The sequence below is a fragment of the Cherax quadricarinatus genome, unplaced genomic scaffold, assembly GCF_038502225.1.
Source record: "Cherax quadricarinatus isolate ZL_2023a unplaced genomic scaffold, ASM3850222v1 Contig246, whole genome shotgun sequence".
NCBI lineage: Eukaryota > Metazoa > Arthropoda > Malacostraca > Decapoda > Parastacidae > Cherax > Cherax quadricarinatus.
This window is the reverse complement of record NW_027195272.1, coordinates 188007-212341: the sequence shown is the minus strand read 5'-3', so window position 1 is coordinate 212341 and position 24335 is coordinate 188007.

The following is a 24335-nucleotide window of genomic DNA, read 5'->3' as shown; positions in this document are numbered from 1 at the left end:
TAATAATATCTTTATTTACTACAAGTACATGTACAAGGTATACAGACCATAGCTGACATCAATGACATACTACTATATAGAAAGCCGCTTGTTATGCTGAGCATTTCCCGCAAATTAGGTCAGTTTTATCCCAGGATGCGACCCACACCAGTCCACTAACACCCAGGTACCCATTTTACTGATGGTGAGCATAGACAACAGTTGGAAAGAAACACGCCCAATATTTCTACTCTCGCTGGGAATCGAACCCAGGCCCTAGCCGTGTGAAGCGAGAGCTTTAGCCACCAGGCCACCAGAGCCCTTCCCTCAAGTCTCGGTCTATATACGTGTTACCAACCGATCTACGAGTGTATTCCTACTCCTACATCTCCCTCAAGTACCCACGGGGATACCGAAGCATTGCAGTATAAGATAAGATTTCGTTCGGATTTTTAACCCCGGAGGGTTAGCCACCCATGATAATCCAAGAAAGTCAGTGCGTCATCGATGGACTGTCTGTCCTATTTCCATTGTGGTCCTCATGTCCCCCAGGATGCCACCCACACCAGTCGACTAACACTCAGGTACCTACTTACTGCTAGGTGAACAGGACAACAGGTGTAAGGAAACAAGTCGAAATGTTTCCAACCCTCCGGGAATCGAATCCGGGCCCTCCGGGTGTGGAGCAAGAGCTTTGCCAGCCAGGCCACGGGGTCACCCGTGCTCTGGGTGAGTTAAACAACTGTGGTCATAGGACAGGTGCACATGCTAATTTTTTTCCAAGAATCTAGCCCTAGTTACCGTACACAAGCACTAAAAACTTGAAATAAATCGGATGAGGCCTTTTCGAGTTATGAGCGAAATAAACACGAAAAGTTGGTGGAAGGAAAAAATCTTCAGTAATTTAAAGATGTGTCTTAGAAGGTACGTAATAATAAATACCTAAAAATATGAGAACAACTCAAAAATGACTCTTGATTACAGAAACGAAGTAGTTTGTGTAATATGCAAGAAAATATTTGTGGTCGTCACGACCACAAGTTGTACACAGAGGCACGACTCATTAATGGTTAAGAAACAAACACTTAACTCTAGAGGGACTCCATCTAGAGTCCCTCTAGAGTTCCTCAGTAGTCGTGGCTTCACTGGCCACTTACCTCACTTATCAGTGAGTCCGTCACTCGTCCCACATGTTTTCTTAAGTCATATTCGCTTCAATATATGTTTCTTGCATCTTTTGAACGATAGATTGGAACGGGAACAAGAGGGTTACCTCCTACGAGATCTTTTTCCTGTCTTCCCTATGATACCTGGAGTTTACCTGGAGAGGGTTTCGGGGGTCAAAGCCCCCGCGGCTAGGGGTCTGATCAACCAGGCTGTTACTGCTGGCCGCACGCAAGCTGACGTACGAACCAGAGCCCAGTTGGTCAGGTATTGACTTTAGGTGCCTGTCCAGTGCCGTCTTGAAGACAGTCAGGGGTCTATTGGTAATCCCCCTTATATATGCTTGGAGGCAATTGAACAGTCTTGGGCCCCGGATACTTATTGTGTTGTCTCTCAGTGTACTCGTGGCGCCCCTGCTTTTCATCTGGGGAATGTTGCACCTCCTGCAGAATCTTTTGCTTTCATATAGAGTGACTTTCGTGTGCAGGTTTGGTACCAATCCCTCCAGGACCTTCCAAGTGTATATTATCATGTATCTCTCTCGCCTGCGTTCGATTTGTGAAATCATCTGGAACATACAATAGTCCAGTGGTTTACAGCGTCGTGAAGTTTCGCTCTCTTCCCACGAGGCGGGTTAAAACAACACGGGTTCGATCCCCCGGCTAGCCGCAGTTTGTTATATATATATATATATATATATATATATATATATATATATATATATATATATATATATATATATATATATATATATATATATATATATATATATATATATATATATATATATAATATAAATATGCAAAACAACCACTGTGAAAGAGTAGTGAAATTCCAAGCGCTTTCGTGACTACTCACATTGTCAAGGAACATAGTTCCTTGACAGCGGTTGTTTTGCGTATTTTAAAATCTTCTGTTTACTGTGATCTTATTGCATATATATATATATATATATATATATATATATATATATATATATATATATATATATATATATATATATATATATATATATATATATATATATATATATATATATATTCTGAAGTTGCATTATTTTCGAGGCTGTTTGACTCTGTTCTACAGTGGCTCCAAGCAATGCTCTACTGTCTCTGGCTGTCTAAACCCGGACACAGACACCACACGTACAGACACTCGGAAGGAGAGAAACAGGCAGCCAGTCAGATCAATTCTTTGTTCACGTTTCATTTTCGAACTCCATCAAACATATTTCCAATCAACACAATTGAGCTTTCTTCAAACACATCGACTCAGCGTTTTGTTTGCAATAAACACACACAATTACCTTACGACCCTCTTGTGGTCTAACAAATTCGCATCGCCGAGGAGCGGAGCGGGGGATTGGAACCCACTTGAGCGGCTTCAAGAGCCTAGACACGGCCCTTTCATTTACCTGATGAACCCTCTGTTTGTCTTCATGTCGGGGCGTCTCACTTTCATATCTAAACACAAATATTCCATTAGTTTATTGGTCAGTCTCAGTGAATGATCGTGATGATTATTTTAATGAATGAAAGGCAGTCCAAAAGTCCACAGACTAATTAAAAATGTAAATGTCTGAATACTTCGCTTCGCTCGATTTTCTCATTTAGTTTTCATTAATTAATTTAATATGTGAATGAGTGAGGATTTTGTTACCACTTCATAGATCATCCTAATTATTTAACTTGATATGTCTCGGTCGCTTCTGCTTCCAACGATGGATTTGTATTTCCTTGAAACCTTATCCCAAAATATCTCTCGAGAGAAAGAACTTTTAGAGTCGGTATAGGTTAAACCAGTTTCCTTCTTTCTTCTTAACCAATGCCTTAATTAATGAGTTTTAGGAACATGAGAACCATTGAAAGAAGTGTGGATGTGGGCTTGGATCTTGGCTCTGGTTTGAGGAATGGTTTTGAAAACTGACAAGTTGAAGAACTGAGACACTTATGCAACATATGGGAATCTTTATTGAAGAATCGTTTGGCCACACATTGACTTCATGGGATCTTGATACAAAGAATTCTTCAAAACTTGTCCAACCTTTGGACGAAGACCTACTTCGACTAGTGAATGGTACCACTATGACCCCGCCTCCGCCTGCTTCACCTCACCTCACTACAGTATATAAGCCACGTCTACGGCCCTATGCTGTACATTCTACAAGATTGATGGACTGAACACATCGACTCCAGGCTGAGGGACTGATTACCTCAAACTCCTCCTCTCCTTATACCTTCCTGCTTTGTATAGGACTGATGAAGCCACTGTGTGGCGAAACGTTTCTTCAGTAAAGATTCCCATACGTTGCATAAGTGTCTCAATTCTTCATCTTGGCTCTGGTTGTTATGGTTGCATGTTTTTGCTTCTCTCTCCCTAATATCTTCAGTTTTGCTCACAATAGCTTTAGTTCGCGGCCATCTTGGAGACGGACATGAATAGGTAAACAAAAGATCGAGGAAGGAGATCAGGATTTAAGCTTCTAGCATCTCAAGTACACATCAGACCAAGCCGTTCTTAAGGAAAATCTATTGACTAATAGACGGCACAATCATGCTAGATTGACATCAGACTGAGGGTGAACAAACGACAGTGACGGGAACATTGAACATTGAACAGCACGTATGCCGTATTCTATTCAAGATTGATGGACTGACCACATCGACTCAAAGTTGAGGGACTGATTACCTCATTCTCCTCCTGTTCTTCAAGATTCTCCTTTGTATGGACTGATGAAGCCACTGTGTGGCGAAACGTTTCCTCAATAAAGATACCCAAGAGTTGTACATGTGTCTAATTTATCAACATTGAACAAAAACACTCAGGACGCGACATGAAAATATCAAGTCTACAATGTTTCAACAAGCTAGCTGACTGACTAGCTGACTGACTAGCTGACTGACTAGCTGACTGACTTGACTGAGTGGCTATCTTGCTTACTAATTGACTGACTGACTAGCTGACTGACTGGCTATCTTGATTACTAATTGGCTGACTGACTGGCTATCTTGCTTACTAATTGGCTGATTGACTGGCTATCTTGCTTACTAATTAGCTGACTGACTGATTATCTTGCTTACTAATTAGCTGACTGACTGGCTATCTTGCTTACTAATTGGCTGACTAACTAGCTGACAGATAAAACGAACCAAAAGTTTTTTACTGGTTTTCCGGTTTACCGAAAATCCTTTATGTTAAACGTTTTAATTAAGCGGAGTATCTGTGCTGCCTGACTGACCAGTTCTTCCCTGCCCTGTCTCTCTTTCTTATAAACAATTATTTTGTCTCTGGCAACATAATTTCCAGGACCTGTCCAATGAAATTGGACAGATCATGGAAACTGGAAGTCTGGACCATACAAGCTTGCTAATAAGCAGAGTCGGTTCATTTTATTGAGCGCATGACCGGACCGGACAGCCGTTCGATACTGCGGTTGTGGTCCACTTCATGGCTAGTTTAATTGGACATCCCATTAAACGAACATGTTGAGCCATTGTCCGGCCACATTTTTTTTTATCCATTTTTGTCCGTCATCTGCTTGATGGGGATGTCCGTTTTATAGGGTTTCTGCTGTGTAAGGAAACAATTCCAACGTTTCACTAGTGCCGAAATCGATCCCCGGGCCTCAGTGTGTGAGCTGAAGATGCTATCTAGCAAACCAGGAGCACCTACAACTAGAGTTAGTCACTCATATCAAGGTGGCTGTCGTTCAGGTAGGTACACACTAGATCCATTTCGGTAAGAGTAACGGCAGTTCGATAAACGTTCCTTAGGAGGTTATTACTTGATAGCGTTAAGATAAGATTTTCTTAGGATTTTTAACCCCGGAGGGTTAGCCACCCAGGATAACCTAAGAAAGTCAGTGCGTCATTGAGGACTGTCTAACTTATTTCCATTGGGGTCCTTAATCTTGTCCCCCAGGATGCCACCCACACCAGTCGACTAACACCCAGGTACCTATTTGCTGCTAGGTGAACAGGACAACAGGTGTAAGGAAACGTGTCGAAATGTTTCCACCCACTGGGAATCGAACCCGGGCCCTCCGTGTGTGAAGCGGGAGCTTCAGCCGCCAGCCCACCGGGCGTTATGCCTGGTAGGTAACGCTCTCGCCTCATTCAACGAGTGTCTGTGGTTCGATCCCCGGTAAAGGTGAAAACACTCCATGAACATGTTGTTTTACACTTGCTGTCCCCTGGTCACCTAACAAGTAGGTGCCCGGGTGTTAGTCTACTGGTATGGATCGCATCCTGGGGGACAAGATTGAAGGACTCCAGTGGAAATTAGACGGACAGTCCTCGATGACACACTGACTTTCTTGGGTCATCCAAGTTCCTGCAGAATTTCTTTTATCTAGCAGCCTCAGGGTTTGAATAAAAGATTGTGAATTATCATTATCGTAGGGGTTCTTAAATGGAGATATCGAGGGTTGAAGGTAGACACACTTGTTGGATGGTTACGATATATTGTCAGACTGAGATGATGGGAACTGGAGCCCAGTGCCTTGCCTGTCTTCGCCTGGGTGTCTACGCCGAGTGAGACCGGTGGGCTCCATCTCCATTACCACAGTCTGACAATAGTGTTACCATCCAACAAGTGAGTTTACCTTATCCATCAATCTCCTACCGAACCCCCACACGACATCATCATACTCTTCTGTGTGGCATAATAATAATAATAATAATAATAATAATAATAATAATAATAATAATAATAATAATAATAATAATAATAATAATAATAATATTTTTATTATTATTATTAATATTATTATTATTATCTTAATTTGTACAAGTACACGACACAACATATACAGACCATAGCTCACATTAGTGACATACTATATAGAAAGCCACTGGTTATGCAGAGCATTTCGGGCAACTAAAGGTAATCTTGTTCCCCAGGATGCGACCTCACAACAATCGGCTAATACTCAGGTACCTACTTACTGCTATGTGAGCAGAAGCAGCAGGTGTCTTAAGGAAACACGCCCCAAATATTTCCACCAGTACCGGGGATCGAACTACGGACCTCAATGTGTGAGCTGAGTGAGTTACCAACCCAGCTACGGGACACCCCAGGAAGGAAGTCAGCTTCCATTATTGAATAATCCACTACCGTCCTTTTATCTAAATGTAAAATGGAAGCATGTCAAACATTTAGTACTCTAGTAGGATTGTGTCTGTTTTTACTGCCTCGTAAACACGTGAGAAGACAGGTAAACTTTCAAACTTGTTCTTATATTAAGTGTAGATGTAGTTTTTATCTTGTGCTTTTCATAAGTTTTTATTCCTTGAACATTTTCTTTCTGGTGAAGGTCTGTCGTGTTGGGTTCGAATGCTGGAATTGTGTATAAACAAACACATCGGATGGCTGGTAACTTATAATTATGAGTACTAAAGGAGGAGCGCCAAGCCTGACCTGTCTTCTCTCTAACGTCTCGACTAGAACTGCTCCTACCGTGCCAGGAGGGCAAGTGGCATTCAAACATCATGCTATGGTCAGCAGAATGACTCAGTAAGGGTCAGTGATCACGCAGGGAGACGGTGAATCAGTAACGGTTGGTATGAGTCACATACTACTGACACTACTGGTAACTGATACTACTGATAAGAGCGAGCTGCAGGAGCGATGATCCACGGGACCTCTAACACAAACAAGCATCCTCATAAACACAAACATCCTCACAAACACAAACATCCTCACAAACACAAACAGCCTCACACTCATTTATCATTAGTTATTTTTAATTAGTTCCAACCACAATATTTATATGTTAAAAAAATTCAGAGCATGTTCTTCAGTTTTGTTTATTCCCTTTCTTTCTTTCCTGTTATTATTTTTTTTTTGTTTATCTCGCTTTGTGTACAGAGGCCACGAACCCAAGAAAAGAAAGGTAATGAAGGAATCGTGAGCTTTGTGCGTGGAGTGTTACAAATAACATTAGTAGCCTCGCGGTGGGTCATGAGGGTGATGTGTTGCCTTAATAACTACAGAGAAGCAGACGTGTTTTAAAACTTGCCTCTCATCTCCGACTGTTGCTGTGTAATGGTTGTGCTGGCAGACATTATAGTGATGACCCTAAGACCTACCATCCTCACAATTCTACCTTGCTACTTCTCCTTCTCTCCCTCTTCTTCTTTTTCTCCTTCTCCTTCTTCTTACCCAACGAGTGCAGATTCAATGGTTTCACATATATTTACGTGTACGTCAGCTCAGATAGATTTTTTCACTCATGGGTTCCATCTAAGGTGACAACTTCTAAGAGCTCAGAAATTATTTATATATCTATAGGTAATATGTTCATGTGATAACCCCTTTGAGAGCGGCAGCGTTATCACAGTTTTGAGCTGTTGTGGCATGCCAAGAATAGTTACAGTTTATTCGGCGTATGCACACACTCCTATATAGGCTGCCTCCCAACCAGCAAACCAGGTGCTATGGGTTTAACGGTAAGGGTACCCATCGTTAAATCAGTACCTTGGTTCACTGTCCAATCATAGGTGAGCCCACCAAACATTGATGTGACGTGGTTCACTCGCAGTCAGCTTTTGCCAGACTCGCCCCTAGCTGGTTGAAGAATGGTGCTCTCTCCCAGGCTTCTGTTTTTACCTTTATCACCGTGTGGTACACTTATATTCAACCCTTGTACATAGTGTACATAGCTATATATAATTTGAAGGAAAATACAAGTTAAATACTGCTGCTGTGTTTATTTTGCTCCAAACCAGGTCAACAGGCCATTATTACCTGTGTTGATAATAGCTGTAGAAAATACCAAACCAGCACAAGAAATCTGTAAGTCGTGAAATAGTACGCGTCGAATATGTTTACCTAAGACGCTTTCTAGAAATCATAAAACAGAGTAGGTTTCAAGTAAGTCTCCCGAAGTCGCTTTCTAGGTGATAATGGTGGATGCGGCAGCTGTATTATGCCTAGAGAGAGAGAGAGAGAGAGAGAGAGAGAGAGAGAGAGAGAAAAGAAGAAGGGAGTCACATATACTTCATCACTTCGTCCAAGCAGCATCTGCCTACCTACCTTGTCGTCGTGTCTCCTAGCCACATCACTGATAAAAGGGATATGCAGGATCTATGCTCAAACTTGCCTAATTTCCTCTGGAAATCTTCGCAGCATTAACTGGGTCCTTCGCAGCGAATTCATATTGTCCTTAACCATGTGCTGAGCGTCACCTGCGCTTCGCCGCCTGTTGCAGCTCTCCACAGGCACGTCACTGCCAATTACAGCACGACAGAGGTGAGTTTAGGGTTTTTTCTCCGTCAGGGTGCCCCTGGAGGTCGAGTTCACTCTGAACATATATACATAGGTGTGAAGGTTGTCTCGCCTACCCACACACAGGTTCATCCTCCCGACTCAACCACCAGCACCACTTATTCGCCTCGACTATGTTGTCTCCACGAATTCTCCATGAATTTGTGGCCAAAGCTGTGTATCTGAGTGGCCAAGCCACTGAAAGCCACATGAATGTCCTTGTCATGCATGCACCTCACCTTACACCTGGCTGCGTCACCTGGGGTTTCTACAGCTTCTTGCCACTGTTCTCAAGCACAATACACAAATAACCCGCACATAGAAGAGAGGAGCTTACGACGACGTTTCGGTCCAACTTGGACCATTTACAAAGTCACACTAACAAAAAAGGAGAGGAGGGAGTATATATAGGCCAGGAGACAGGGACGGGACAAGAGAGGTAGTAGAAAGGAGGAAGAAAGGTAGTGGTAGAGGTAGTAGTAGTAGTAATAGTGGAGTCAGTCAAATACTAAGAAAGAAGAGCACTGCAAGGAAGCAAGGGGCCCACAGAGGGTAAGTTGAGGTGTTCCGTAAGGGGCTACAGCCATGCTCCCAGACACACGCGTCCTAGCATAACCAACAAGATTCCTTTTGTAATAAAGTTGGTAGAATTACCGACAATATGTAAAGTAAAAGGACACAAGTGCAACTAATGTGACATTTATTGTGGCAACGTTTCGCTTGATAAAGCTCCTGGAGAGCGAAACGTTGCCACAATAAATGTCACATTAGTTGCACTTGTGTCCTTTTACTTTACAAGATTCCTTTTGCCCTCATTCATGGTCACACACACACACACACACACACACACACACACACACACACACACACACACACACACACACACACACACACACACACACACACACACACACACACACACACACACACACACACTTTCAGTATTCTCACTTCTCTGTGCTCTGTCTAGCTAATTCCGGCGTCAGTTTGCTGTTGTTTGTACAACATCTGTAGTCTTGGAAGAGCCCGACGTCACAATACAACGTTGAACCACGACATCAGGCCATGACGTCATGCTGTGACGTCACACCCAACGTCACCCCAAGACGTCACGCCCGATATCACCACGACGTCACGCCATAATGTCACGCTATAACGTCACACCATGTTGTAACACAGCATAATTATTTTGCTGTTTCCTAGTGAGTAATTAAAAGTGGTTTCAGGTAATCTCTGGAAAAGTAGAGAGAGAGAGAAAAAGTACTGTAGGTTATTTGTAACCTAACTAGACGTACTGTTTGTCTAGGGAACAAAAGAAAAACGTTCGAAGCTGTAGTGATTACCGTCCAGTGCGCATATTAGGACTACAGAAAACAGTAGCCGTTCTGAAAGTGCCAAGGTCAAGCTTGCCTGTCCTAACATACAGATGGACAGTGTCAATCCGATCGATTTATCGGGAGTGACTACATCTGTTTTGTACGAAACATTTGGAATAAACTTACTGACAACAGCTGGGGGCCATATGATTTGTGGTCCAATTCCTGACCTAGTCAGGGTGGGACAGAAGCTAATGTAAATACGGTGGAAAGTGCTCCAGGTACCAGAATCACCACTGATCGCGTCCCACAACAAAAATTATCATTACTGGAGGAAATAAATGAATCCGTTGATAAACTGTGGAACTTAGATAGCATAGTTACTGATGTGAATAAATCAGGCCCACACGAGTCATATATGAAAATGGTCAGTATTGGGTTAGGTTACCATGGAAATTAAACCCACTACATTCAAATTCAAATTCAAATTCAAATTCAATTTCAAAGTTTATTCTCTATAAGGATTACAATGCTGAGTTTACAGAATTTGGTTATTGTGTGGTTTACATGTAGTAACATACTAATTACATAGGGGGCCACTAGGACACCTAGCATGGCTAGGCATCTGGGCAGACTTAGATTAATTCTTAACTTTAAAATATTACAAATTATAAGGTAAGTTGTTATTATGGCTAAGTGACTAAATACTAGTTTGTGAGTTTAGCAATGTGAATGCTTTTGTTTTGGCACAGTACATAGTTTCAGTATTGGAGTATCACAGGCCATGCGATGACTGCTAGTCATAAGACTAGCAGTCATCGCATGGCTTTCGGACAAATGAATGTACAGGTATGTTCAGGAAGAATCCAGAGCTCCTGTGTATGATAAAATCATACAAGAACAGTTGGACAACAATTTCATTGAGGAAGTAGTCGAAGACAAGTCTGAAAAAGAAGTTTATTATCTCATAAGAACGAAGGAGTGACTTCAAGGTGAAGATGCTGTGGTCTGTAGGTCGTCAACCAAGTGATTTACATTCACCTAAATTCTAAATTGGCTTTTGGCCTTAAATAAGGTTTCCATAGTGGGCGTGGTACAGACCTGAGAGGGCGTAGTACCGGATGGGCGTGGTACAGACCTGGGTGGGGGTGCTACAGACTTGAGTGGGGGTGTTACAGACCTGAGAGGGCGTGGTACAGACCTGAGAGGATGTGATACAGACCTAGGAGGGTGTGGTACAGACCTGGATGGGTTTGGTACAGACCTGGAAGGGCGTGGTACAGATCTGAGAGGATGTGATGCAGTCCTAGGAGGGCCTGGTACAGACCTGGGTGGGAGGGGTACAGACCTGGGTGGGTGTGGCACAGACCTGGAAGGGCGTGGTGTCAATATTGATTTCCTTTAATTGGGAAGTATTGCCTTGTGTTAGTGGCAACTCCACGTCAGACGTGATGTGTGTACTCACTTATGTGTGGTTGCAGGGGTCAAGTCTCAGCTCCTGGCCCCATTTCTTCGCTGGTCCCTTCTGAGTTTACTCTAGTTTCCAGAGTCTTATCGCTCCTCCTACTGAAGCTATGTATGGATCCTGCCCCTACCACTCAACAGTCTATTTTGTTCCACTTTCTGGGTGATCTAAGACTGAAAAAATAGTTCCTAAAATCTCAGCGTTTTCAATTTCCCTCTGTGCCCTTACATTCTAGTTTCCCGTCTCTCAAACAATCTGTCCCTGTTCTCCTTATCAGTTTCTCAGTAGGACAGAATCACTCACAGTCAGGAATAAGCTTTTTCTCAAAGTGAGGAATTCTTAGGAAGGAAGAAAGAGCTGGACAGACGCCTGGAATCAGTACCTGACTAGCCAGGCTGTGGTTCGTACGTCGATTTACGTCCTGCCAGCAGTAATAGCCTGGCTGATAAGCCCCTGATCCACCGCGAGGCCTGGTCATGGACCGGGCCACGGGGACGTTGACCCCCGGAAGATCCTCCGGACAGCTGAGCGGCACCGGGCCACCTCCACCCCTAGACTCCATTCCAGGACTATCACCCACAGCTCTCCAAATCCTAGGATCAACGTACCTCTGCTCTCATTTCTTCTCCCTATCACCCAAGACCAACCCAGCTCCATTTTCCACCACCTTTGTAATTTATTTACTTCTCGCTTACATAGAATTATTTAGTGTTTCTCACTGGTATTTTTTTTTTTTTTTTTATTATCACACCGGCCGATTCCCACCAAGGCAGGGTGGCCCGAAAAAGAAAAACTTTCACCATCATTCACTCCATCACTGTCTTGCCAGAAGGGTGCTTTACACTACAGTTTTTAAACTGCAACATTAACACCCCTCCTTCAGAGTGCAGGCACTGTACTTCCCATCTCCAGGACTCAAGTCCGGCCTGCCGGTTTCCCTGAATCCCTTCATAAATGTTACTTTGCTCACACTCCAACAGCACGTCAAGTATTAAAAACCATTTGTCTCCATTCACTCCTATCAAACACGCTCACGCATGCCTGCTGGAAGTCCAAGCCCCTCGCACACAAAACCTCCTTTACCCCCTCCCTCCAACCCTTCCTAGGCCGACCCCTACCCCGCCTTCCTTCCACTACAGACTGATACACTCTTGAAGTCATTCTGTTTCGCTCCATTCTCTCTACATGTCCGAACCACCTCAACAACCCTTCCTCAGCCCTCTGGACAACAGTTTTGGTAATCCCGCACCTCCTCCTAACTTCCAAACTACGAATTCTCTGCATTATATTCACACCACACATTGCCCTCAGACATGACATCTCCACTGCCTCCAGCCTTCTCCTCGCTGCAACATTCATCACCCACGCTTCACACCCATATAAGAGCGTTGGTAAAACTATACTCTCATACATTCCCCTCTTTGCCTCCAAGGACAAAGTTCTTTGTCTCCACAGACTCCTAAGTGCACCACTCACTCTTTTTCCCTCATCAATTCTATGATTCACCTCATCTTTCATAGACCCATCCGCTGACACGTCCACTCCCAAATATCTGAATACGTTCACCTCCTCCATACTCTCTCCCTCCAATCTGATATTCAATCTTTCATCACCTAATCTTTTTGTTATCCTCATAACCTTACTCTTTCCTGTATTCACCTTTAATTTTCTTCTTTTGCACACCCTACCAAATTCATCCACCAATCTCTGCAACTTCTCTTCAGAATCTCCCAAGAGCACAGTGTCATCAGCAAAGAGCAGCTGTGACAACTCCCACTTTGTGTGTGATTCTTTATCTTTTAACTCCACGCCTCTTGCCAAGACCCTCGCATTTACTTCTCTTACAACCCCATCTATAAATATATTAAACAACCACGGTGACATCACACATCCTTGTCTAAGGCCTACTTTTACTGGGAAAAAATTTCCCTCTTTCCTACATACTCTAACTTGAGCCTCACTATCCTCGTAAAAACTCTTCACTGCTTTCAGTAACCTACCTCCTACACCATACACTTGCAACATCTGCCACATTGCCCCCCTATCCACCCTGTCATACGCCTTTTCCAAATCCATAAATGCCACAAAGACCTCTTTAGCCTTATCTAAATACTGTTCACTTATATGTTTCACTGTAAACACCTGGTCCACACACCCCCTACCTTTCCTAAAGCCTCCTTGTTCATCTGCTATCCTATTCTCCGTCTTACTCTTAATTCTTTCAATTATAACTCTACCATACACTTTACCAGGTACACTCAACAGACTTATCCCCCTATAATTTTTGCACTCTCTTTTATCCCCTTTGCCTTTATACAAAGGAACTATGCATGCTCTCTGCCAATCCCTAGGTACCTTACCCTCTTCCATACATTTATTAAATAATTGCACCAACCACTCCAAAACTATATCCCCACCTGCTTTTAACATTTCTATCTTTATCCCATCAATCCCGGCTGCCTTACCCCCTTTCATTTTACCTACTGCCTCACGAACTTCCCCCACACTCACAACTGGCTCTTCCTCACTCCTACAAGATGTTATTCCTCCTTGCCCTATACACGAAATCACAGCTTCCCTATCTTCATCAACATTTAACAATTCCTCAAAATATTCCTTCCATCTTCCCAATACCTCTAACTCTCCATTTAATAACTCTCCTCTCCTATTTTTAACTGACAAATCCATTTGTTCTCTAGGCTTTCTTAACTTGTTAATCTCACTCCAAAACTTTTTCTTATTTTCAACAAAATTTGTTGATAACATCTCACCCACTCTCTCATTTGCTCTCTTTTTACATTGCTTCACCACTCTCTTAACTTCTCTCTTTTTCTCCATATACTCTTCCCTCCTTGCATCACTTCTACTTTGTAAAAACTTCTCATATGCTAACTTTTTCTCCCTTACTACTCTCTTTACATCATCATTCCACCAATCGCTCCTCTTCCCTCCTGCACCCACTTTCCTGTAACCACAAACTTCTGCTGAACACTCTAACACTACATTTTTAAACCTACCCCATACTTCTTCGACCCCATTGCCTATGCTCTCATTAGCCCATCTATCCTCCAATAGCTGTTTATATCTTACCCTAACTGCCTCCTCTTTTAGTTTATAAACCTTCACCTCTCTCTTCCCTGATGTTTCTATTCTCCTTGTATCCCATCTACCTTTTACTCTCAGTGTAGCTACAACTAGAAAGTGATCTGATATATCTGTGGCCCCTCTATAAACATGTACATCCTGAAGTCTACTCAACAGTCTTTTATCTACCAATACATAATCCAACAAACTACTGTCATTTCGCCCTACATCATATCGTGTATACTTATTTATCCTCTTTTTCTTAAAATATGTATTACCTATAACTAAACCCCTTTCTATACAAAGTTCAATCAAAGGGCTCCCATTATCATTTACACCTGGCACCCCAAACTTACCTACCACACCCTCTCTAAAAGTTTCTCCTACTTTAGCATTCAAGTCCCCTACCACAATTACTCTCTCACTTGGTTCAAAGGCTCCTATACATTCACTTAACATCTCCCAAAATCTCTCTCTCTCCTCTGCATTCCTCTCTTCTCCAGGTGCATACACGCTTATTATGACCCACTTCTCGCATCCAACCTTTACTTTAATCCACATAATTCTTGAATTTACACATTCATATTCTCTTTTCTCCTTCCATAACTGATCATTTAACATTACTGCTACCCCTTCCTTTGCTCTAACTCTCTCAGATACTCCAGATTTAATCCCATTTATTTCCCCCCACTGAAACTCTCCTACCCCCTTCAGCTTTGTTTCGCTTAGGGCCAGGACATCCAACTTCTTTTCATTCATAACATCAGCAATCATCTGTTTCTTGTCATCCGCACTACATCCACGCACATTTAAGCAACCCAGTTTTATAAAGTTTTTCTTCTTCTCTTTTTTAGTAATTGTATACAGGAGAAGGGGTTACTAGCCCATTGCTCCCGGCATTTTAGTCGCCTCATACGACACGCATGGCTTACGGAGGAAAGATTCTTTTCCACTTCCCCATGGACAATAGAAGAAATAAAAAAGAACAAGAGCTATTTAGAAAAAGGAGAGAAACCTAGATGTATGTATATATATATATGCATGTGCGTGTCTGTGAAGTGTGACCAAAGTGTAAGTAGGAGTAGCAAGATATCCCTGTTATCTTAGCGTGTTTATGAGACAGAAAAAGAAACCAGCAATCCTACCATCATGCAAAACAGTTACAGGTTTTTGTTTCACAGTCATCTGGCAGGACGGTAGTACTTCCCTGGGTGGTTGCTGTCTACCAACCTACTACCTACGATAAATATTTTCCAGTGCATTATACAGTGTGTTTCAAAAGGATGGACCCAATTTGAAACTGCTTTTACGGGGTGTTCCAAAGAGATTGACCCAATTTAAAACTGCTTTTACGGGGTGTTCCAAAGAGATTGACCCAATTTAAAACTGCTTTTAAATTGGGTCATTCTCTTTGGAGCACCCCGTATTTATTTTTTGTCAGAAATTTGTTGTATAAAGTGTTTTTAACTCTCCTCTTTCGAGGTACAAAAAAATTCTCATACCAGCATATTAATGTCTATAGAGAAAATTTCCCGATGAGTTGACAATCTGAATAAAGATTTTATTAAACTGAAAAAGCAATTTACTCTCTAAGAGTCAGTTCCTCTCGCAAAACCACGAGTTTTAAGCACTCAGTACATTACCCTCAATACCACAGTACTCCTGTGGACGTTCCAGCTCTGCCTCAGAACTCTGTCTCCTCCTCCACCTGCGAATTACAGCAGGTGGTGGCAACAGATAATTAATTATTAAGGTAATTAGTGCAACTAACCCTTTTCTCAAATTTTCCTTTAGCACGGGTCAGCTTGTAGGTTTATTACTTCTTTTCCATTCCAGATCCTGACTGGATCCGCTTATTCTCCCAAACTGAGGAAGGTATACCGTATTTTCCGGCATATAAGGCGCACTTTTTTCCCCACAAAAGTCTTGGAAAATCAACCTGCGCCTTATATGCTCAAGGTCAGGGTTAAGGGTAGGGTTTGGGTTACGCTTTAGCAGTTGTTTACTAACGCTACGTTACAACTGCTCGGGAACATCATCGTGCTAGCAGGTACCCGACACTCGTGCGCCTTATATGCGGGAATTTGCGGTATGTGCCACTCATCTACTTGTCAACCCACTATCACTCACCTATCACCTAGAAACACCAAACCAGTACCTACCTAGATATAACAGGAAACCAAGAACCTTGTACTCACCTAATTGTGGTTGCAGGGGTTGAGTCACAGCTCGACAGTTTGGGGAACCCGATGACAGCCATAACCCAGCCATCATTCACCCCTCACCCACTTAAAGAAATCCACCCAGTGCCCAATGCAAGGCTTGACCATGCCTTACCTGGCCGCATAGAAACCTGTGCTAGTCAAGACTGTGAGAAGCATCCTTAGGCTTCATCCCCCGTTCCCTTACCTCTAGGCATAAGATTCCAGTTATTAATCCAGACATTTACCACTGCTGAGTGTTCACTTCTGGATCCAACTTAAAGAGAGACGTGTCACCTGGCCGTGCCTCACACGACTGTACTTTATTTGTCACCAGGCCGTGCCTCACCCGGCCGTGTTTCACTTGTCACCCGGCCGAGCTTCACGTGTCACCAGGCCGTGCTCCACCCGGCCGTGCTTCACTTGTCACCAGGCCGTGCCTCACCCGGCCGTGTTTCACTTGTCACCCGGCCGAGCTTCACGTGTCACCAGGCCGTGCTCCACCCGGCCGTGCTTCACTTGTCACCAGGCCGTGCCTCACCCGGCCGTGTTTCACTTGTCACCTGGCCGTGCTTCACTTGTCACCAGGCCGTGCCCCACCCGGCCGTGCTTCACTTGTCATCAGGCCGTGTCCCACCCGGCCGTGCTTCACTTGCCACCAGGCCGTGCCTCACCCGGTCGTACTTCAGGATCTAGGGGCTTCTCGGGAAAACGTACTTGTGTGATACTATAAAAAATATGTATCGTCCCAACAATTGTACCCCATCCAGGATTATGACCTAACATGATGCCTTCCCCATCCCGTGATCACCCCAATGACCACCTCGCTTAACCACCCTCCTGTTCCATTAACCCACCCATCCTCTAGCCGCCAATCACTACTCACTGATCTGCTGCAAAGTATTGGTTGGCTGTTGACCTCCTGGAAAAGAGGAATGGTTGCTATGGCCCCTGCCACTCTCTGTTCTTCCTCACAAGGGAGGGTAGGCTGGTAGAGTAAGATTTCCCAGGTATCATCGGCCTCCCATAGTGGATGTTGCCAACTTTTGTGGAATTAATGCACCAAGTGTTCAGGCTGCCTTAAGTCTGCAGGTCCAGGGATTCAGTATGTGATAGTGTGATGCGTAGTTCTTTTCATTCAACTGTGGGGAAAAGGTGGTTGATACGTGGATCAGGGGCGGAAAATGCAACTTGGTGACTGTTGAGCCATTCTCCAATACCAGTGTCATCCAATCCCAAGTGGTTTAGCTTAATTAGTTAATTAGCGAGGGTAGGCCAGTGAGAAGCTGGTGACCCATATCATGCAAGAGGAAAACAGCAGTCATCTAAAGAACACGGTATTTGTAGTTGCACTGTGCCCAGTGGCCTGGTGGCTAAAAGCTCTCGCTTCACACGGTGAGGTGTCCGGGTTCGATTTCCGGCGAGGGTAGAAACACTGGGCGTGTTTTCTTACACCGGTTGTCTATGTTCACCCATCAGTAAAAAGGGTACCTGGGTGTTAGTGGACTGGTGTGGATCGCATCCTGGGACAAAACTGACCTAATTTGTCCGAAATGCTCAGCAGGTGAAATTGCCGACCTAGAAAATGTACAGAGAACTTTCACGGCGCGCATAACGGAGATAAAACACCTCAATTACTGGGAGCGCTTGAGGTTTCTAAACCTGTATTCCCTGGAACGCAGGAGGGAGAGATACATGATTATATACACCTGGAAAATCCTAGAGGGACTAGTACCGAACTTGCACACGAAAATCACTCACTACGAAAGCAAAAGACTTGGCAGACGATGCACCATCCCCCCAATGAAAAGCAGGGGTGTCACTAGCACGTTAAGAGACCATACAATAAGTGTCAGGGGCCCGAGACTGTTCAACTGCCTCCCAGCACACATAAGGGGGATTACCAACAGACCCCTGGCAGTCTTCAAGCTGGCACTGGACAAGCACCTAAAGTCAGTTCCTGATCAGCCGGGCTGTGGCTCGTACGTTGGTTTGCGTGCAGCCAGCAGCAACAGCCTGGTTGATCAGGCGCTGATCCACCAGGAGGCCTGGTCACAGACCGGGCCGCGGGGGCGTTGACCCCCGGAACTCTTTCCAGGTAAACTCCAGGTAAATAACAAGGGACTTTCTACACAGCAGTATGTCACTGATATCAGCTATGGTCTGTATACCTTGTTGAAATAAAGATTTTATTTATTACTATTGAAATGAAACTGGTGGCAAGGAAGGGTTGTTCCATGAGGCTGTTGCTGTCTTATGCTGAAACTCACTCTGTACTGAGCTGAAAAAAAACTGTAAAGTCTTATGCCTTTATTTGTTAAATAAAGCAGTGAAAAGCCTGTTTAAGAGTTAGGCAAAGAAAAGTCTACTTGTTAAACATGTTATCGATTAACATCTCAAAGGAACTCTTCGTTTTTTCAAATAATGAAGGAAATATGATTGCGGCCAGCAGTAACAGCCTGGTTGATCTAACCCTGATCCACGAGGTTTGGTCTCAGACTAATCCGCGGGGGCGTTGACCCGCGAAACCCTCTCCAGGTAAGCTCCAGGTAAAGCATAATACGTATTTACATATATTGTTTCTAGACATATTTTTTTTTTTTTTTTGGTCAAGATTTTTATATAATTTTCCAAGTCATTTCCAGTGATTGGTACTCACTTTCCAGTGATTGGTACTCACTTTCCAGTGATTGGTACTCACTTTCCAGTGATTGGTACTCACTTTCCAGTGATTGGTACTCACTTTCCAGTGATTGGTACTCACTTTCCAGTGATTGGTACTCACATTCCAGTGATTGGTACTCACTTTCCAGTGATTGGTACTCACTTTCCAGTGATTGGTACTCACTTTCCAGTGATTGGTACTCACTTTCCAGTGATTGGTACTCACTTTCCAGTGATTGGTACTCACTTTCCAGTGATTGGTACTCACTTTCCAGTGATTGGTACTCACTTTCCAGTGATTGGTACTCACTTTCCAGTGATTGGTACTCACTTTCCAGTGATTGGTACTCACTTTCCAGTGATTGGTACTCACTTTCCAGTGATTGGTACTCACTTTCCAGTGATTGGTACTCACTTTCCAGTGATTGGTACTCACTTTCCAGTGATTGGTACTCACTTTCCAGTGATTGGTACTCACTTTCCAGTGATTGGTACTCACTTTCCAGTGATTGGTACTCACTTTCCAGTGATTGGTACTCACTTTCCAGTGATTGGTACTCACTTTCCAGTGATTGGTACTCACTTTCCAGTGATTGGTACTCATTTTCCAGTGATTGGTACTCACTTTCCAGTGATTGGTACTCACTTTCCAGTGATTGGTACTCACTTTCCAGTGATTGGTACTCACTTTCCAGTGATTGGTACTCACTTTCCAGTGATTGGTACTCACTTTCCAGTGATTGGTACTCACTTTCCAGTGATCGGTACTCACTTTCCAGTGATTGGTACTCACTTTCCAGTGATTGGTACTCACTTTCCAGTGATTGGTACTCACTTTCCAGTGATTGGTATTCACTTTCCAGTGATTGGTACTCACTTTCCAGTGATTGGTACTCACTTTCCAGTGATTCGTACTCACTTTCCAGTGATTGGTACTCACTTTCCAGTGATTGGTACTCACTTTCCAGTGATTGGTACTCACTTTCCAGTGATTGGTACTCACTTTCCAGTGATTGGTACTCACTTTCCAGTGATTGGTCCTCACTTTCCAGTGATTGGTACTCACTTTCCAGTGATTGGTACTCACTTTCCAGTGATTGGTACTCACTTTCCAGTGATCGGTACTCACTTTCCAGTGATTGGTACTAACTTTCCAGTGATTGGTACTCAATTTTCAGTGATTGGTACTCACTTTCCAGTGATTGGCACTCACTTTCCAGTGATTGGTACTCACTTTCCAGTGATTGGTACTCACTTTCCAGTGATTGGTACTCACTTTCCAGTGATTGGTACTCACTTTCCAGTGATTGGTACTCACTTTCCAGTGATTGGTACTCACTTTCCAGTGATTGGTACTCACTTTCCAGTGATTGGTACTCACTTTCCAGTGATTGGTACTCACTTTCCAGTGATTGGTACTCACTTTCCAGTGATTGGTACTCACTTTCCAGTGATTGGTACTCACTTTCCAGTGATTGGTACTCACTTTCCAGTGATTGGTACTCACTTTCCAGTGATTGGTACTCACTTTCCAGTGATTGGTACTCACTTTCCAGTGAGTGAAACTCACTTTCCAGTGATTAGTACTCACTTTCCAGTGAGTGAAACTCACTTTCCAGTGATTAGTACTCACTTTCCAGTGATTAGTACTCACTTTCCGGTGAGTGAAACTCACTTTCCAATGAGTGGTACACACTTTCCAGTGACTGGTACTCACTTTCCAGTGAGTGAAACTCACTTTCCAGTGAGTGATACTCACTTTTAAGATGGTAGATTCGTTCTCCCTTGCTCATATTGCGTGTTATAGCATTAATTTTTTCAACCGGGGAGAGTCATCCACTCCACCGAGTTTGTTCATTCCTCCAGTAAGAAAGAACCGATCCCTTGTGTTCTGGTGATTCGATTCCTGCTCCAGGAAGATCTTATTCTTACTGTGAAGCCACCAGCACCCATCAGTGACTCTGTAATGAGCCAAGAATTACTGTATTGAACAGCCGAGTTGGGTACTCCAAGCAGAAGAGTTTACCAGTTAGTAATTCCACAGTCACTAGTGAACGTAGCTCTACAGCATCGTGAACTATGCACCAGGTGTTGCACACCCTGGTATAGATCGTTCTGTGAAACAAGCCAGAATGAAATACTTTTGGCCACATATGGCAACTGACATTTCAGAGTATGTTAAGAAATGTAGTGTTTGTATGTAACATAAAGGAAATGTCAATGGTCCTAATCCAATCCAAGTGTACCCAACCACTAGCGAACCGTGGGAAAGAGTTGCCCTTGATTTATTAACCAATTTTAAATGTTCCCTCCAAGGCAACAAACATCTGTGTGTTGTGGTAGACCATTTCACCAGATATTGTGAGTTAGTTCCTATTGCAGATAAGACTGCCGAGACAGTAGCTAAAGCGTTTAAAGAACGCATTATCTGCAGGCATACCACCCCTAAGTCCTTAGTAACAGATAATGGAGGTGAATTCTGTAATGAGATTCTTGAAAATTTGTGTACTTTATACAAGATCTCTAAATCCACCATTGTTCCTCATCATCCTTGCCAGCAATGGGTTAGCTGAACGAACCAATAAGAAAGTACTTGATGTCTTGAGAGCCACTATCAACCCCAATAGTGAAACTTGGGATGAAGTTATACCAGATGTTCAATGTGCCATAAATTCTGCTTACAATGCTTCCATAGGTGATACTCCACATTATGCATTGTATGGTGTAGACAAGCGTTTACCCTATGAGTTGTTATATTCCACTCCGAAACCTAATTACAACACTGATGATTTCGTAGCAACTCGTACAAGCATGGCTCAGAGTGTTTTTAGAAGAATCCGTGAAACACTTCATAAATCAACAGCAGAATTTACTAGAGTAACTAATAGCCGTGCTAAGCCATCAAAAGAAAAGTAGGTTCAAGAGTAATGCTGACAAATTTCAACAAAACATCCGAAATGCCTAAGCTCTATCAAAAGTTTGTTGGCCCTTATCGAGTTGTAGAACATATCTCTGGCAATAAGTATAAGGTTAGAGAAATTAGTACTGGTAAGTACAAAGAATCGCATTTAGATCATATGAAATTAGTATGCGATGTTGATGATATTGCTACCCAGACTAATGTGACAGATGCTGAAAATCCTCTTGACTCTGTAACCTCTACCTCAAATACTCAGTCAGATATTCAACCTGAATGTCGTTACTCCTTGCGTAATCGACAAGTAATGAGAAATCCACAAGTATCTTTTATAGATACTCGTTCAGATCTCCCTCAGTCAAGGCATGTCTTAGCCATTACAGAGGAATTCGATCCTCCCAGAGATGATAACCATTCTGCATATGTAAACCTCATCCTCGCAGAATTGGGTTTAAATGTACATAGTCTGTATAACTAGATGTCCGAGATGAAGGAAATTGTCAACTGTTTGTTATTAACTGATTAGTTTTTCAGAATTTTTTTTTTTTCGTGTTCACGTTCCCTCCGTATTCTGAGAATTTGACAGTAATGAGCTGAGTGCGCACCAGATGCCTTTGCTGTTAATTTCACCTTGTATATATATATATTTATTCTTCCTCAGAATCAGTAGAGTGCATGAATACAGATCAATCGATCAATTCCATCCCATATTGTACAATGATTTGTTCTTATAAGTCGTAATGCATTACATTGAAACTCATTACTTTAAAAGTGATTACGTGAACACCCATTACGTAAAACTCATTATGTTAATATCCATTATGATACCATCCATTAGTTCTAAGTTATATATGAATTTGTTATTGTATAGAATCAGCCCAGAACCACCTGCCTGCTCAGCCTATAGGATAGTAGTGTATGTCGAGACGACATACATAACATGACCGAACTGTCAGCATAGTTGCTGATCCCCTTATATGTGTTGTATAGTGTATCATAGTACCATCCATGTGCTTTATATAGAAGATCCCTTTTAGTCCGAGTGACTGTTTGTGTGATGTCACGGGATGCGCATGTGTACATTCATACCTCTGCCTCCCCCTCAGTCGGCAGATAGACATCCAGGCATTGACATGGCAGGCTGGGCTCCATCTCTCATCACAGTCTGACAATATATATCGTTACCATCCAACTAGTGTGTCTACCTTCAACCCTCAAATCTCCTTTTAAGAACCCCTACGACAGTACTAACTTTCCAGTGAGTGAAACTCACTTTCCAGTGATTAGTACTCACTTTCTAGTGAGTGAAACTCACTTTCCAGTGATTAGTACTCACTTTCCAGTGATTAGTACTCACTTTCTAGTGAGTGAAACTCACTTTCCAGTGACTGGTACTCACTTTCCAGTGAGTTAAACTCGCTTTCCAGTGAGTGGTACTCACTTTCCAGTGAGTGAAACTCACTTTCCAGTGATTAGTACTCACTTTCCAGTGAGTGAAACTCACTTTCCAGTGATTAGTACTCACTTTCCCGTGACTGGTACTCACTTTCCAGTGAGTGAAACTCATTTTCCAGTGATTGGTACTAACTTTCCAGTGATTATTACTCACTTTCCAGTGAGTGAAACTCACTTTCCAGTGATTAGTACTCACTTTCCAGTGAGTGAAACTCATTTTTCAGTGAGTGGTACTCACTTTCCAGTGACTGGTACTCACTTTCCAGTGAGTGAAACTCACTTTCCAGTGAGTGGTACTCACTTTCCAATGATTGGTACTCACTTTCCAGTGATTGCTACTCACTTTCCAGTGATTGCTACTCACTTTCCAGTGATTGGTACTCACTTTCCAGTGAGTGGAACTCACTTTCCAGTGATTGCTATTCACTTTCCAGTGAGTGGAACTCACTTTCCAGTGATTGCTATTCACTTTCCAGTGATTGGTACTCACTTTCCAGTGAGTGGAACTCACTTTCCAGTGATTGGTACTCACTTTCCAGTGATTGGTACTCACTTACCAGTGAGTTACTACTCACTTTCCAGTGAGTGGTACTCACTTTCCAGTGACTGCTACTCACTTTCCAGTGACTGCTACTCACTTTCCAGTGAGTGGAACTCACTTTCCAGTGTTTGGTACTCACTTCCCAGTTAGTGGAACACACTTTCCAGTGAGTGGTACTCACTTTCCAGTGTTTGGTACTCACTTCCCAGTTAGTGGAACACACTTTCCAGTGAGTGGTACTCACTTTCCAGTGATTGGTACTCACTTTCCAGTGATTGGTACT